We start from the raw sequence: 14,492 nt of genomic DNA on the forward strand, positions 1-14,492 counted from the left end.
ACGAAAAATTAAACAAAAAGGTTCTCCGAGGGGGGATGAACAGATTTTATGAATACCTACCATTCTACTAAAAGCAAAAAAAAAAAAAAAACTAGAGAATGGGCTCACTTCACCATCTCGTTATTTTGTATTATCAAATTAGGCGAAAAGGAGAAAGAGTACTGAGGCTGGAATGATGGAGAAGGAGGTAAAAAGCATGCAGAGAACTCTATTCAAGAATAACTTTGGTAAACCAAAATATCTGGTCGTTAGTAGAGAGGAAGACAATTTTTCGAGGATAAGTCCTTTTTTTAAGGCTTGAGAAATAAATTATTGTGCTGGAGGCCCAATAAAGGAAATCAATAGCAATAGTACAGCAATAGTACAATAGATAAGACAAGTATAAAGTTCTTTTACTACAAATTATTTTGCTGTTCAAAAATAAAACTACCCTAACAATTTATTAATGAAATATACTACGTTATCTCAGTCCCTGAGAAGGAAATCCGTAAAACATACAACGGACTTCATACAGAGGCGAATGACAACCAGTCGCAGAAGATCCTTGGGCTGAAGAAGATAGCTGAGTTTGCTGTACGAGTTGATACACACAGCACTCTCAATACCTCAAAAGGTGTTGTGGTTTGTTGGAATCGTCTCAATTGTACAAAGAAGGAGATTGTAAACGAGTTGACACCTGAGGGAGTTATTGAATGCCAAAGGCTTAACATGAGGAGGAACGGCGAAGTTCTTCTATCTGCATCTCATGTTCTTACTTTCAATAAACCAAGCCTGCCGGAGAAGTGCGGGCAGGAATGTCTGAATTTGCGAGCTTTCGTGCCGCAACCCATGAGATGTTTTAGGTGTCAACGGTTTGGTCATCTGCTGTTCGGTGCGAAAGGCCGCAAAAATTCATGTGTGGTGAGGAAACCTTCTTGTGTAAACTGCAAAGGACAGCATTCTGGTGCTTTTAAATAAAATGTAAGGACCATTTTCGCCCTTAAATATGACTAACCTGATGGTAATATAACCCCTTTAAAAAAAGGGAACGAGGGCTAATAAACCTTAGAAGTCGATTCCCGTATGAAAAAAAAAACAGAATTTAAAGTAATCGTCAGGATTTATTCACAGGTAGATAAATAACGAAAAGCAGAATTTAGTCCAATTGATAAAAGTTGAGCATGATCGCTAGTCTTAACACTTTTAACCACTAGTCTTGTATTAACAGCAATAGTACAATAGATAAGACAAGTATAAAGTTCTTTTACTACAAATTCTTTTGCTGTTCAAAAATAAAACTACCCTAACAATTTATTAATGAAATATACTACGTTATCTCTGTCCCTTTTAGTCTTAACAGTAACTCCCCGAACCATTTCTGTTTTCATATATTGTCTATACTGGAATTACTTGTGAGGTCACCTTAATTGCGTGACCTTAGTTCACTACAGATTCGTTTCTTCATTGACCTCCACGCAGAAACTCTCGCTGACTGACGTCTCGCAAAACTCACATCCCGGGACTCTCAACCCGTAGACTGACATAATAACGTCTTTATTAGACTGATTTCGCAGAATTAACATTTAACTGGTCTTCCCCGGAGTATTTAGAATCCTATCCTCTTTACCTACCGAATCAGACCCGACTCGAAGAGTGAAAATTATCGTCCGCCTTCACATTTTCCATGAAATTCTAAACCTTGGTCGGCTAACTCTTCTCACGGAACGAACATCTGTTTAGGTGTGTCAGTAGGCAATTACTGCGCAGTGCAGGGGAGGAGGCGATTGATAGATTATACAAACTGGTGTGTAATATTTATGAAAAAGGGGAATTTCCGTCAGACTTCAAAAAAAGTGTTATAGTAATGATACCAAAGAAATCAGGGGCAGATAAATGTGAAGAATACAGAACAATTAGTTTAACTAGTCATGCATCAAAAATCTTAACTAGAATTCTATACAGAAGAATTGAGAGGAGAGTGGAGGAAGTGTTAGGAGAAGACCAATTTGGTTTCAGGAAAAGTATAGGGACAAGGGAAGCAATTTTAGGCCTCAGATTAATAGTAGAAGGAAGATTAAAGAAAAACAAACCAACATACTTGGCGTTTATAGACCTAGAAAAGGCATTCGATAACGTAGACTGGAATAAAATGTTCAGCATTTTAAAAAAATTAGGGTTCAAATACAGAGATAGAAGAACAATTGCTAACATGTACAGGAACCAAACAGCAACAGTAGCAATTGAAGAACATAAGAAAGAAGCCATAATAAGAAAGGGAGTCCGACAAGGATGTTCTCTATCTCCGTTACTTTTTAATCTTTACATGGAACTAGCAGTTAATGATGTTAAAGAACAATTTAGGTTCGGAGTAACAGTACAAGGTGAAAAGATAAAGATGCTACGATTTGCTGATGATATAGTAATTCTAGCCGAGAGTAAAAAGGATTTAGAAGAAACAATGAACGGCATAGATGAAGTCCTACGCAAGAACTATCGCGTGAAAATAAACAAGAACAAAACAAAAGTAATGAAATGTAGTAGAAATAACAAAGATGGACCACTGAATGTGAAAATAGGAGGAGAAAAGATTATGGAGGTAGAAGAATTTTGTTATTTGGGAAGTACAATTACTAAAGATGGACGAAGCAGGAGCGATATAAAATGCCGAATAGCACAAGCTAAACGAGCCTTCAGTAAGAAATATAAGTTGTTTACATCAAAAATTAATTTAAATGTCAGGAAAAGATTTTTGAAAGTGTATGTTTGGAGTGTCGCTTTATATGGAAGTGAAACTTGGACAATCGGAGTATCTGAGAAGAAAAGGTTAGAAGCTTTTGAAATGTGGTGCTATAGGAGAATGTTAAAAATCAGATGGGTGGATAAAGTGACAAATGAGGAGGTATTGCGGCAAATAGATGAAGAAAGAAGCATTTGGAAAAATATAGTTAAAAGAAGAGACAGACTTATAGGCCACATACTAAGGCATCCTGGAATAGTCGCTTTAATTTTGGAAGGACAGGTAGAAGGGAAAAATTGTGTAGGCAGGCCACGTTTGGAATATGTAAAACAAATTGTTAGGGATGTAGGATGTAGAGGGTATACTGAAATGAAACGACTAGCACTAGATAGGGAATCTTGGAGAGCTGCATCAAACCAGTCAAATGACTGAAGACAAAAAAAAAAAAAAAAAAAAAAAAAAAAGTAGGCAGTATTACAAAGGATCATTGTTAAACGGACCTGTCACCTTTACTAAAAGGGTTTATTTTAGCCCCTTTCTGGATTCCTCCCGTAATTATATTTCCTACTACTTTTTTCTTTATTGGCAGATATCCGTCACTCAGGTCCGCTACACCGGTCTTGTTACAATATAAATTAGAGAAAAGAATTTTTCGTGAGATTCGAATCATATTATTATTACGTTTTTAGATTTATGAAGAATTACTAATTCACGGTATAGACGTAAACCAGTATGCTAGATGTCGCTACATTTTTTCTTTAACAGTTAGGATACAAATACACGAATTGTAGGTATTACATGAATTTTATACTTTCTCTTTACAGATAACTTTGAATGTCTTGGACCTCTCGTCCAAAAAAGATCAGAGTAGTTTATTTGACGGTAAGTTTTAGTTAAAATCATATTAAAAATCTTTCAGCCTAAAAAGAAAATCGAATACGTTAATTAATTTCAATTAGTCAGTATTTTGTTTTTGGCTTTTGTTCAAAGTCCACGCACGGAATCAAACATACATTTTAAGATCAAACAATTCAATCATCATACATTTTAAGAGGGTGTATTCTATTAGTATAGATGTTTTTACAGTTATCTGAGATAAATATAATAAAATATGATTATTTTATATTTAATGAAGAATTCTGTTCTTACGTAGGAAAAATTTATTTTAAAAAGAAAATTTTTATTATGAAGATCATCATTCAATTTTAATAATTTATAAAAAAATGAAATTTTCCACATTTGTCTTCTTCCTTACTAACAGTATTTTATTTTTGTGAAGCTTTGATCTATGTTTTATGAAGTTTTGAAAGATTAATCTTTTTAAATGAGTTAAATAGTAATTTTTTTATTCTTTATATTCTTAGCAGCTTAAAATCTGTACTATAAGAAAAAGACTTTCTTTATTAAAAATTATTATATTATAGTTTATTTTAAAGGCTGTGTTGAACTGGTAAATGTAAAAAAATAATTCAGCTGTACGCATAAACTTGTTTTCTATTGTTAGAATTCTAATAAAACTTAATTAATAAACCTAAATTTAAAGAAAAATTTGTTAAGTTTTATTAAGTACTGACGGCTGTAAGATAATGGCAGACGATAAAGTAAGTGAAATATTATTTTTATTTAATATTTACTTGCATAATTACATGAATAACGATACCGAATTCTAAAACCTGTATTTCATTAAAATCAAAATGGCTTTTACAGTTCTATGAAATATCAAAATATTCACACAAATGAATTAAAATAAAGAAGAAACAACGAGTGTTAGAAGTTAATCTTGTTATAGATTTCAACACTTTTTTTAAGACAATAAATTACATTAAAATTTAATGTAAAATTTTAGTAAAATTTTAATGTAAAATTTTAAAAGTCTTTAAAAAAATTGTACTGGTGTCGTTTAGCGTCCCTACAAATTCATTTTGCCGAGTATCTGGATGCCACCTATTTTTTTGGATGCCACACATTTTTTTTTTTGTGAAAAACTGCCATTACAAACTTATATAACCTTAAACAACCTCAATTTTTAAATGTTGACATTTTTTAATGTTAAAGCGAGCTTTATATTGGTTAGGTTATGTTGATATCGTACGAAGTTCCATACTAGGAATCGTTTTGTTACATACAACATAAGCAAACATAACCTAACGTTGGCTTCGCTCACTAACCTCGTCTAATTGCCATTAAATATGTAAATTATACACGGTACTTGGGAGGAATTTCAAACCTTTTAGTGTTTAAAAATAATTTAAACACATTTTAAATGTTTAATTTAGATGTTTTAAATTAAACATTTTAGTGTTTAATTCTTTTACCAATGCCCGTAATAAAAAATAAATTAGATGAGACGCTAAATGCCTAGTACCAAAGAAATGCTGTGTAAACAGTTGGTTACTTTTTATTTTGAAAGTATGAAAGTTTTTCAGCTGGAAGTAACTCAGAATAGAAGAAAATATTCATATTAACAATATCCAACTTAGAGAAATAACCCGATAACTCGATATTATTACATTACACTATTTATAACCATTTACATTTATTTACTTAATAATCTAATGTAACCTAACCTACGCTCTGCTTCGCACGTCAAACTTGACTAATTAACAGTAATGTTCTGAGTATTTAAATAATAAACTCAGTAATTATCCCAATTATTTATTATTTAAATAAACAAAACATTACTGTTAATTATTCGAGAATAGCGAGCGAAGCGAGCGTAGGTTAAGTTTGGTTAGACTATTTTTATATAGGCGATTATAAGCAGTAATGCTTACAGTATTTTTAATATGTAGATTGTTTAAAATGATTGATATAAAACAGCAGCAGTTTAGTGTTTGTGTTATTGGGTTATTTCTCCAACCTGGTTATTGTTAATATCAATATTTCCTGCTATTTGGAGTTTGGCTATATAAATATATATATATATATATATATATATATATATATAAATAATACCTGATAATTTCTGCAATCTGATTATTTTGAGATATTTCCAGGTGAAAAGCTTGCAAACTTTAGGGGGGAGAAACGAAAAAGTACAAGCAATTCTTGCTAATGAACTTTGTTTTAGCGCGCGTTGATTTTGTTTGCAAGTGAACTCGCTATCAATGTTAATTTTATTGACTAATTAGAAGGCAAATATTTTGGGCCAATATACAGTAGGTGAAACACTTAAGATAGCTTGATCAATTCTCAGAAAAGTTCATTGATGACTTAAGGATGATACCATGAAACGAGGCCAGTGTGAATAATGAATATTTTTACTCAGCCAAAGATGGATGCTTCAGCGTTTATGACTTATGTGGGATGAGAAGAACCTACAATTATTTAAGTTTCCTTCAAGACAGAGCTTGTAGAAGGTTGTAAAATACACGTGGAGGTTGTCATCAACCCATTGTTAAGCGGTCCAGGTAAAAGCCATTAATTAGCTGTAGTTTTCAGATAACAATACGAAGAGGACGGAACTGAAGCAGTTTTTAATAATAACTGCATGTCTCTTTACAGAACACTGTGCTCCTCATTCATAGAACTATTTTCTATTTTGAGAGATTGTGTCTGCCTAGGAGTAAAAGCAGAAGGTAGTTGTAGATTTCCTGATGTAAAAAACCCTCAGAGAAGCAGAACCTCAGAAAATTCTTTACGGTTAAGTTTTTCCAGTGTGTTATGTAGAACGATTATAAAATATGACAATAATGTAACCATGTGGATCTCGGTGACAATTTCAGTCGCCACAAAAAAATTACTCCCACGAACGGAAACTGGACTTGGAAAGAAAAGTCATTCACCGGAAATACGTAGTTTTATCGACTATTTTACTGACTTTGATACTTCATTTGTACGGTTACAACATAAAATCGGATTACCCATGAAGAGAAGTGCTTTTGCAAAACAAAATACTCAGCTCGTGAAGTTAGCATATTATGAAGAGTAATAGTATACTACCGGTTTCTCCACGTTTTCATTATTTAAAGTGATCGGTATAAGATCTGTTTTAAGATTGTATTGTACTTCCGGAAAACAAGTGGAATACAATCATATCGACGTTATCTTTAATAAAAATAGCGGAAGGTTAAATGGGTTACAGACATCGATGTTTCGCTTGTTTCTAACTAAAAGAGATTATACGTCTGAAAGAAATATACTGTAAAAGATTGTAATATAAATTCATGACGGACCAGATTAAGGAGGTTTTAGTGAGAGGTGATAATTTTAATGATTATTTCTTCTGTGGGTGAATTATCGGATTTTTTAAAGAATTCATTAACATTTATTGATGTAAATTTATGACATTATGATTAAAACAGCTATGATTTCATGCTTCATAGTTACGTGTCCCATAGTTAGAATATTACTCATTGGTCTGATTGTTTTATTTGATAAGCCGCAGATGATTCATAAAATAAATGAAAACTGTGAAACACTCTTTAAAAATAAAATAAAATAAAATGTTTTAATTGCGACCATGTAAGCCTGTTTTGAATTGGTCAACCTAGAAGTATTATTTAACTGGTTTTGGTTAAATCACGGATAAGTAATAATGTTAAATAAGATTCTTCTTTTCGTTGACTAAAAGTTGTCAAACTGTTTGCCTAGTATGAAGACCTTGTGTTTTTTATACCAGAAGACATCAGCATTCTCAGTTACAGGAAGAATTTTGTTAATGTTTTCTGCTATGTCTTCAAACTCTTGTCATCTGCGTCTCAATAATTCATTTCCCTTGTGATTAACCTTTGTAGATTTTGGCCCCAAGGGTTTATAAAACACTTCCAGATAACGTGGTTAAGATACTAAAAAAATCTTTGGATACCAGATTCTGGTCGATTCTGCCCTGTACTTCGTATATTCTTTCTTAATGAGTAAGACTGATTACTATCGGATTTAGTAATAACTTCCTCAAAAAAAAGATCGTGTAACATGATATAACTGAAGAAAGAAGCAGATCATCATCTAAGATGTAGGTAATTTTAATCTGTTTTCCATCGTTTACAAGTGGAATTTTATTGAAAAGCTGACAAAAGAAATAGTATCTTGGTGTTCAGATTAAGGAGTATGGTTCCAGAAAGAAGTGCCAGTTATTCCGTTATAACTTCGTGCGATTTGGATTCACTACACGAGACGATATCTTGATCTTTCATTTAGTTTATTTGTGCTAATGCAGAAAGTGTCTCTTGCTCATTTTTAGACTGGTAACTAGATATTTATTATATCTGTTAATGAAAGCATGATAGTAGAAATTGCAAAAGGAGAAATAAATTTTGCTATTGTATAATTAATGAATAAATTAATCTCATATTTCCAAAACTCAAACCGTAAACAAAACGATAGGAATCTGTTGTTCAAATCCTTATTTTTAAAAAGGCCTGCTGAGACACAACTACTTACCATCATTTAGTGTGATATTGATTATAGAAGTAATAATTATAATAATAAAGTTTAATTTTTTTAAAAGTTTTCGTTTCGAAAAAGTTTTCAGATAACATATGAAAATAATGATATCCAAGAAGTTGTGATTCACTTACCTCCAGAAACCCTAGCCTCCAAGCCCATTCGATAAACAAAAATCGAAATTTGTTATAATCAACCAACCTTATTAAAAATACATTGTACCTTCAGAATAAATAAACAAGTTGGAGAAGAGAAGGCTCATAAATTTGCTTATGCTGCTAGCCCCAATTAATTTCTAATTGTGTACAATGGATAATTTTTACTGTTTTGAATTATTATCATAAAAGAGCCTTTTTTATTTCAAAATTCATTCTATCTTCAGAAACGTATTTATAAGCAATGGTATTCAACAGGCTTTGCCCTCTTGCTTTTTAAATATCTCTTATCCTCTAGCCACCTTCAAAAAATAAATAGATATTTCATTCATGAGACTGTTAATTTTGAAAATGCATTCTAACTTCAAAAAATAAAAGAATCCCGAGAAGATCAAGCCTTGTTGCTCATTCCTTTTTCAGTAGTCAGCAAACCCCAGCATTAGCAAAATTTGAATTACACCACTTGAATCTTTTTCCAAAATGACTTCTCACGAAAACAAATTTAAAATACATAATGATGTTCAAGAGTTGAGTACCCATCGACAACCTCCACTCACCGCATCCCTTAATTAACAAAACTCTTTGTATTGGAAGTACGGAAGCACTCTTTTTATAAATGTATATTAATTTTTCAAAGATTAAAAAACAATTTTGTTGAGGTAAAGTACCTGCCTCGTGTGAACTTGATAAATCAACGGATATCCCATTTCGTAGTATCTCTTATCAGTTTTCTTGATTATGCAACGGAAGTACCAGTTTTTAACAAAAACTGGTACTGGTAAGCGTGAAAAGTTAATCGTAAACCATGACATTAACGGTATTATTTCTTTGAAAGGAAATATTTATGGGTAGGAATTTCTCTATTTTTTCCGTTTTCAAATGGTCTCTCCCATTTGTAATAAAGGTTAAAAGTTTTATTTTGTAGTAATGGTTTTTTATACTCTTTTTTTTCTGAATAATTTTTACTGTTTCGACGAGTAATGGTAATAAATCTCCATCACCCGAGTGCTATCGGTTATTCATGCTAGTCAGATTATAAAATAAATCTTTACAGACTGAACCATTCTTTACCTGTGTATGGAAACCGCGTTCTGTATAAACATTTTTACCAACTTCCATGGTGAAGGCTTTAAAATAAGGCTTATATCAGAAAGGTTCTGGATTGAATTCCTGTCGGATAAGGCATTTTGCATAAATTATCTCCATACAAATTTTTTTTACATGCGGAATTTACACATCGTTGAGTATATTAGAAATATTCAAGAGATTTGACTTCTAGCAGAATATATAATTTAGATAATAACATAATAACTTTCAATTCTCTTTGAAGAATTACAAATTTTAGTCGAAGCAAGGTAGTCTTGTAATAAAATAAGTAATTCTGTAAACTAAAGTTTACCTTCCGAATTACACAATTTCAAAATTATTGTATCACATTTCTTAAGAAAATTGTAAACTTGTAAACTTGTAAACTAATAGGCTATGAATGACAATTTAATTCTCAAGAAACGACTTTTACGTAGCTTTTGAATATTTATTATTTCTAATGATCCTTGAAAAATTTACCACTTTCCTACAGAGTATAGAAGAAGAAGGTGAACTAGAAGAGGAAGAGGATGAGGATGAAGGTGAAGGGGAGGTTGAAGATCTTACGGAAAAGGAAGGAAGCGAAGATGAAAAGTCTGAAAATATATTTGAAAAAATGAGAAAAATGGTAAGTAATAATTTCTGAACTGTTTCAAACCGCTTGATATTATTGCAATATTTTTGCAGGTGCATAAAAAATTTCCCTAGTTCAAATACGTATGTGTTCTACTTCAATAACCAGGTGATCCTGTATCATCTAATTTATCTATTTCTAGCGTGAAACCCATATTCTGAAAAATTCCCCAAAAAAGTTTCTTTCAAAATTTATTTGCTTACTTTTCTTCACTTTGAATAGTGAAGTACTGGCAGCATCCTAGTTATCAAAGGCACAAAAATGTAATTTATTTGCAGAATAAACGGCTAATTGCCTGCAAGTAGATTAGAAAGAACCGTTCAAGAAAAATAAATAAATCGAAGCATAATAAAAAATTTACTATAATTAATAATGAAGTATGTTTTTAAATCTTTCTAAAGCAGTAAAATATCCTAAGCAAATCTAAAAAGTATTTCTCATTAAACATTAAGTTTGCCGTCTGAAAATATATTAAATTAAGATTATCATTTAAAATATAAAATAATTTTTTGATAATCATGCAAGTTTCAACATTTATAAAACCACTCTGGAATGATGTGATAAGAAATAAACACATAGTCAAGGAAACTATCACAACTCAGCGTAATCGGTTAATTAGATATGAAAGGAAAAAATATCATAAATATGATACTTTGCAAGTAGAATGAGGAAACATTTAAATCTTTATCATGCTGTTATAACACAGTCTGTGTTATTTACTGATAACATAATAATTAATTGTATAAGGCATTCTAATTTTTAACAGTAATCCTTTTTAAACCAATTTTTTATCCACGCTGGATACGTCCACGCAAGCGATTACCACTCGGCTGCGGAGACTAGTTTCTATTAAAATTTTATGTATCTATTCTGTATTTAAATACTACATGGGTGGAGAAACAGAAAATGACAACACTCTTTCCGTGAAAGAAATCATAGTGTAATATTATAATAAGCATTAGATAAAACATTCCATTGGAGTTAGATAGAACGTCGGATAGTCGGAAGAGAATTACTCAAGAAGGTGCATTCAAAGAAATTAGTAACCTACATAATATTACAAGTTTTTTGATGAAAAAAAAGACATATGAGAATTGCTGAGTTTAGAAATTCGGGATGGCATATCATATGCGATACAAATTCTAGCCAGAAAAACAAAAACGAAAGAAAACACGTTTATGTAAGTTGTAAGTAACTTTTTTATTCACTGGAATTCATTGTCATTTATGAGAAATAGAACTTTCATAAAAATGAAAATTATTCATGATGATTCAAAATATTTTCAGTCGGTATTTAAACTATATTTATTAATCTAATGTAAAATATCACATAGTTTTTTCGTCTTTTGCTTTTAATCAAGAAAAAAATCCGAACTATATTTTTTCTAAGAATTTTCAGTCATTCAGTTTAACTTTAATATTAATGCACCATTTGTATAAATATTCAGTCAGAGATATATCTATAAAAGTATATTACTGCTAAAAATGTTAATTATCAAGAAAGCCTGAAAATTTAGTTCCAGGCCCATTTTAGTGAATAGACAGGAAAACGTTGTAGTAACTGAATGTATTTCTTTTCGTATGTACATAATTCACTTATTTAATAAACTATTAAAGAAATTTTGGGGATTTCAACCTCTTTAACAATATTAGGAGGTGGAGTTTTCCTTAATCGCATTCTAGGGTTTAAAATAAATCCGCTTACTATACCTATCATCCTATAATACCGGTTTGATGAATTTCAGTTCATCCATTCTGGATTTAAAAGAAAAAAAAATGAATACTAAACATCGTATCATACTTTTCAAGCACAATATTTTCCTCTAGTTTAAACGAAAAAATTCGAATGGTAGTATGAAGTCAGGTTAATTTAATTATTAAAGACGAGCTTCCCAGCTCTATGATTTATATTGTAGTAATCCAACCAAAATCAGAGATGAAAAGATGGCATTAACTGACACATTTCTTAATAACGTCTCATAACGTGATATAACGTCACATTAATTAAACTGGCCCTGTTTGTCGATACAAAATTTTAAGTTTTTAGATAATTGTCACCGACCTTCTTAGATAAAAAAATAATAGATATGAAATTATTTGATAGACTGCAGTGACTGAAATTATGAAGCCTCTTTGCATGACTTACGGAAAGAATGAAACGCAACGGTTTAAAAAACTTTGTAACTTGAATATAAAGGAGCCAAAAGAAACAATACCAACTTATTTCCAGTTATATGATTTAACAAAACTCTCAGTGAAAAAAATCTCTTCTGATAAGTAAAAGTGTCAGAAGATACTTTTTCTAAAAGAACACGTTAATCAAATAAAAATAAGAAAAAATATCAGGCAGTAAGTTGTATTTCAAGAGGTGGAGGAACCCCATTTAGGGCGCAGTGTTGGACTCTAACAGGTTCCGCAAGAAAGTAAAAAAGGCGTATGTATTCCTGCGCACTACCGTCTGAACCTCCACCCCTGGCGACCCGCCCCTCCTGGGAATAGCTGATAAAGCATTACTTCAGAAGGGGAGGTAAGAAGTGAAGATTGTTTAAATCAATCAAAATTCCACATGAAACACACTGTTATTAGAATATTAGAATAAATTTTAACAATACGCATTTAGTTAAATTTTTAACTATTTTTAACCTGCTAATTCAGGGGATAATTTTTTTAATCAAATTCTTGAGAATTTTCAAATTTACGTTTGGTTATTTACCCTAAATAAAAATGATATTTATTTTAAGTGGTAACAAGTTAATAATAATGTAATTAAATTAATAATTAATTTAGTGTAATTTTTTAAATAATGTGATCAAAAATTTTACTTGTGTAGTTATGTAACAATGATGTGATTTTTCATTTAAGCAATATTGTTTAAAACGAAAATAAATTTTCATTTTAGCGGTTACTAAATTAAATAAATTGCATATATTGTACGAAATAAAAATTTAAAAAATCATATTATTTTAAATTGTTTCCTTCATAAGGTCCTTAATAGTTTTTAATAACACAAAATAATTTATTCAAAATATTGAAAAAAAGTCTTATTAATCTTTCAGTTTTTTGCAATCGGGAAATCTCAAAATAAAAAATATTTTTTGAAACTTACTGGAGTTGAAGCACAAAAATCTTAGAGTAGATAAACATCTATTTTCACGGAGATTGGAAGTTAGAATGCTGTTTAAAAAAAATTAATATTTAAAAAAAAAAGGACTACCATTAACAAGAATTTAGTAAATTTGTTTATATGAGTTTAACAAGTTTTAACATGTTATGAAATTCCGTATCAAAATTATTTTACTGGAAAATATTGTAACAGTTCAGGTTTCTTTCAATTAAGAATAAAGAGAGAGAAAAAAAAAGAATAATTTAGAGGGACCTAAACGGGACTCCTTTTCTTAAAATTCCGGTTCCGTTTAACAATTTTTTCTTTGTAATTCAGGCAATTGCACCTCCAAAAGTTCTTGTTCGACCAGAAGGATTACCGGACCGGAAGAAAAACATATAGAACAACGTAAGGGCGCGGACAATGAAAATTATTACGCGTCAATTAAAAGTACGAGTCGGGTACAGGTTCTGTAGGCCAGGAAGTGTAAATACTGCCAGGGACCAGAGGATAGTCAATAGTTTTGCGTGGCCGAGATCGGCACAGTCGTGATAACAGCGATATCAGTAAACGTGTGGTAACGAGTGCGTAACAACAGAGTACGTCACGAGTATTCCAGTGTGAATAGTGGCTGAATGCAAACAGTTGTTCGTTGAGTTATTGGTAAAGTGTAATGAAAGTGACAGTATTCTATTCATTCATTCATTCATTTTCTTTTCATTCAAGTGTGCAGTAGGGTAGATCTTTTATAAACAGTGTAAAGGTAATAATGCTTTGAGAAAGTGAATTGTATGAACTTTTTCTTCTATTGCTACCTTGTTGTTAATGCAATATTAGTTTCTACCAGTCACTATAACCTTCTTTATTAAATTTGACTGTACTTTGGTATTTATAATTTGTCAGTAAATCAATTTTGTTTTTTTACTAGGATTACTAGTTTGTCATTATTACTATTATCATCCCACACTTTCATAGCTTTTACTTTTGCCGGTGACATTCCTTAAACTCGGAGCAATTTATACCAACGAGATTAGGATTGCTATTGTTGACTAAGTTCTTTCTGGGCAACATGGCAGGTGTCGATTATCACGCTCCTTTGCATTAGCGCGTGGGTCTTCTACTGAATCTTCAGTTTTTCAAGACTATTGTGCAAAGTAGATGGGATTATTCGCAGATATAATTATTGGGATTATATAAACTTCTTTTTGATTCCAAATTTTTTTACTTTCAAAAGCAAGATCTGTATTTCTGCAGCTTCTCGTTGTGTTTAGTGTTGATGTTTTTACTTGATGGGATGGCTACGTCTATTAGGTAAGTTACTTTTTCCATTTTATCAACTACAACTACATATCTGGCTTATTACAGTTGATGGGTTTTGCAGTTACAATTTCCTGGTTTCAGAAAATTTATCCGT

Source organism: Lycorma delicatula, chromosome 1 (genome assembly GCF_047948215.1).
Source record: "Lycorma delicatula isolate Av1 chromosome 1, ASM4794821v1, whole genome shotgun sequence".
In the NCBI taxonomy this organism is placed as follows: Eukaryota; Metazoa; Arthropoda; class Insecta; order Hemiptera; family Fulgoridae; genus Lycorma; species Lycorma delicatula.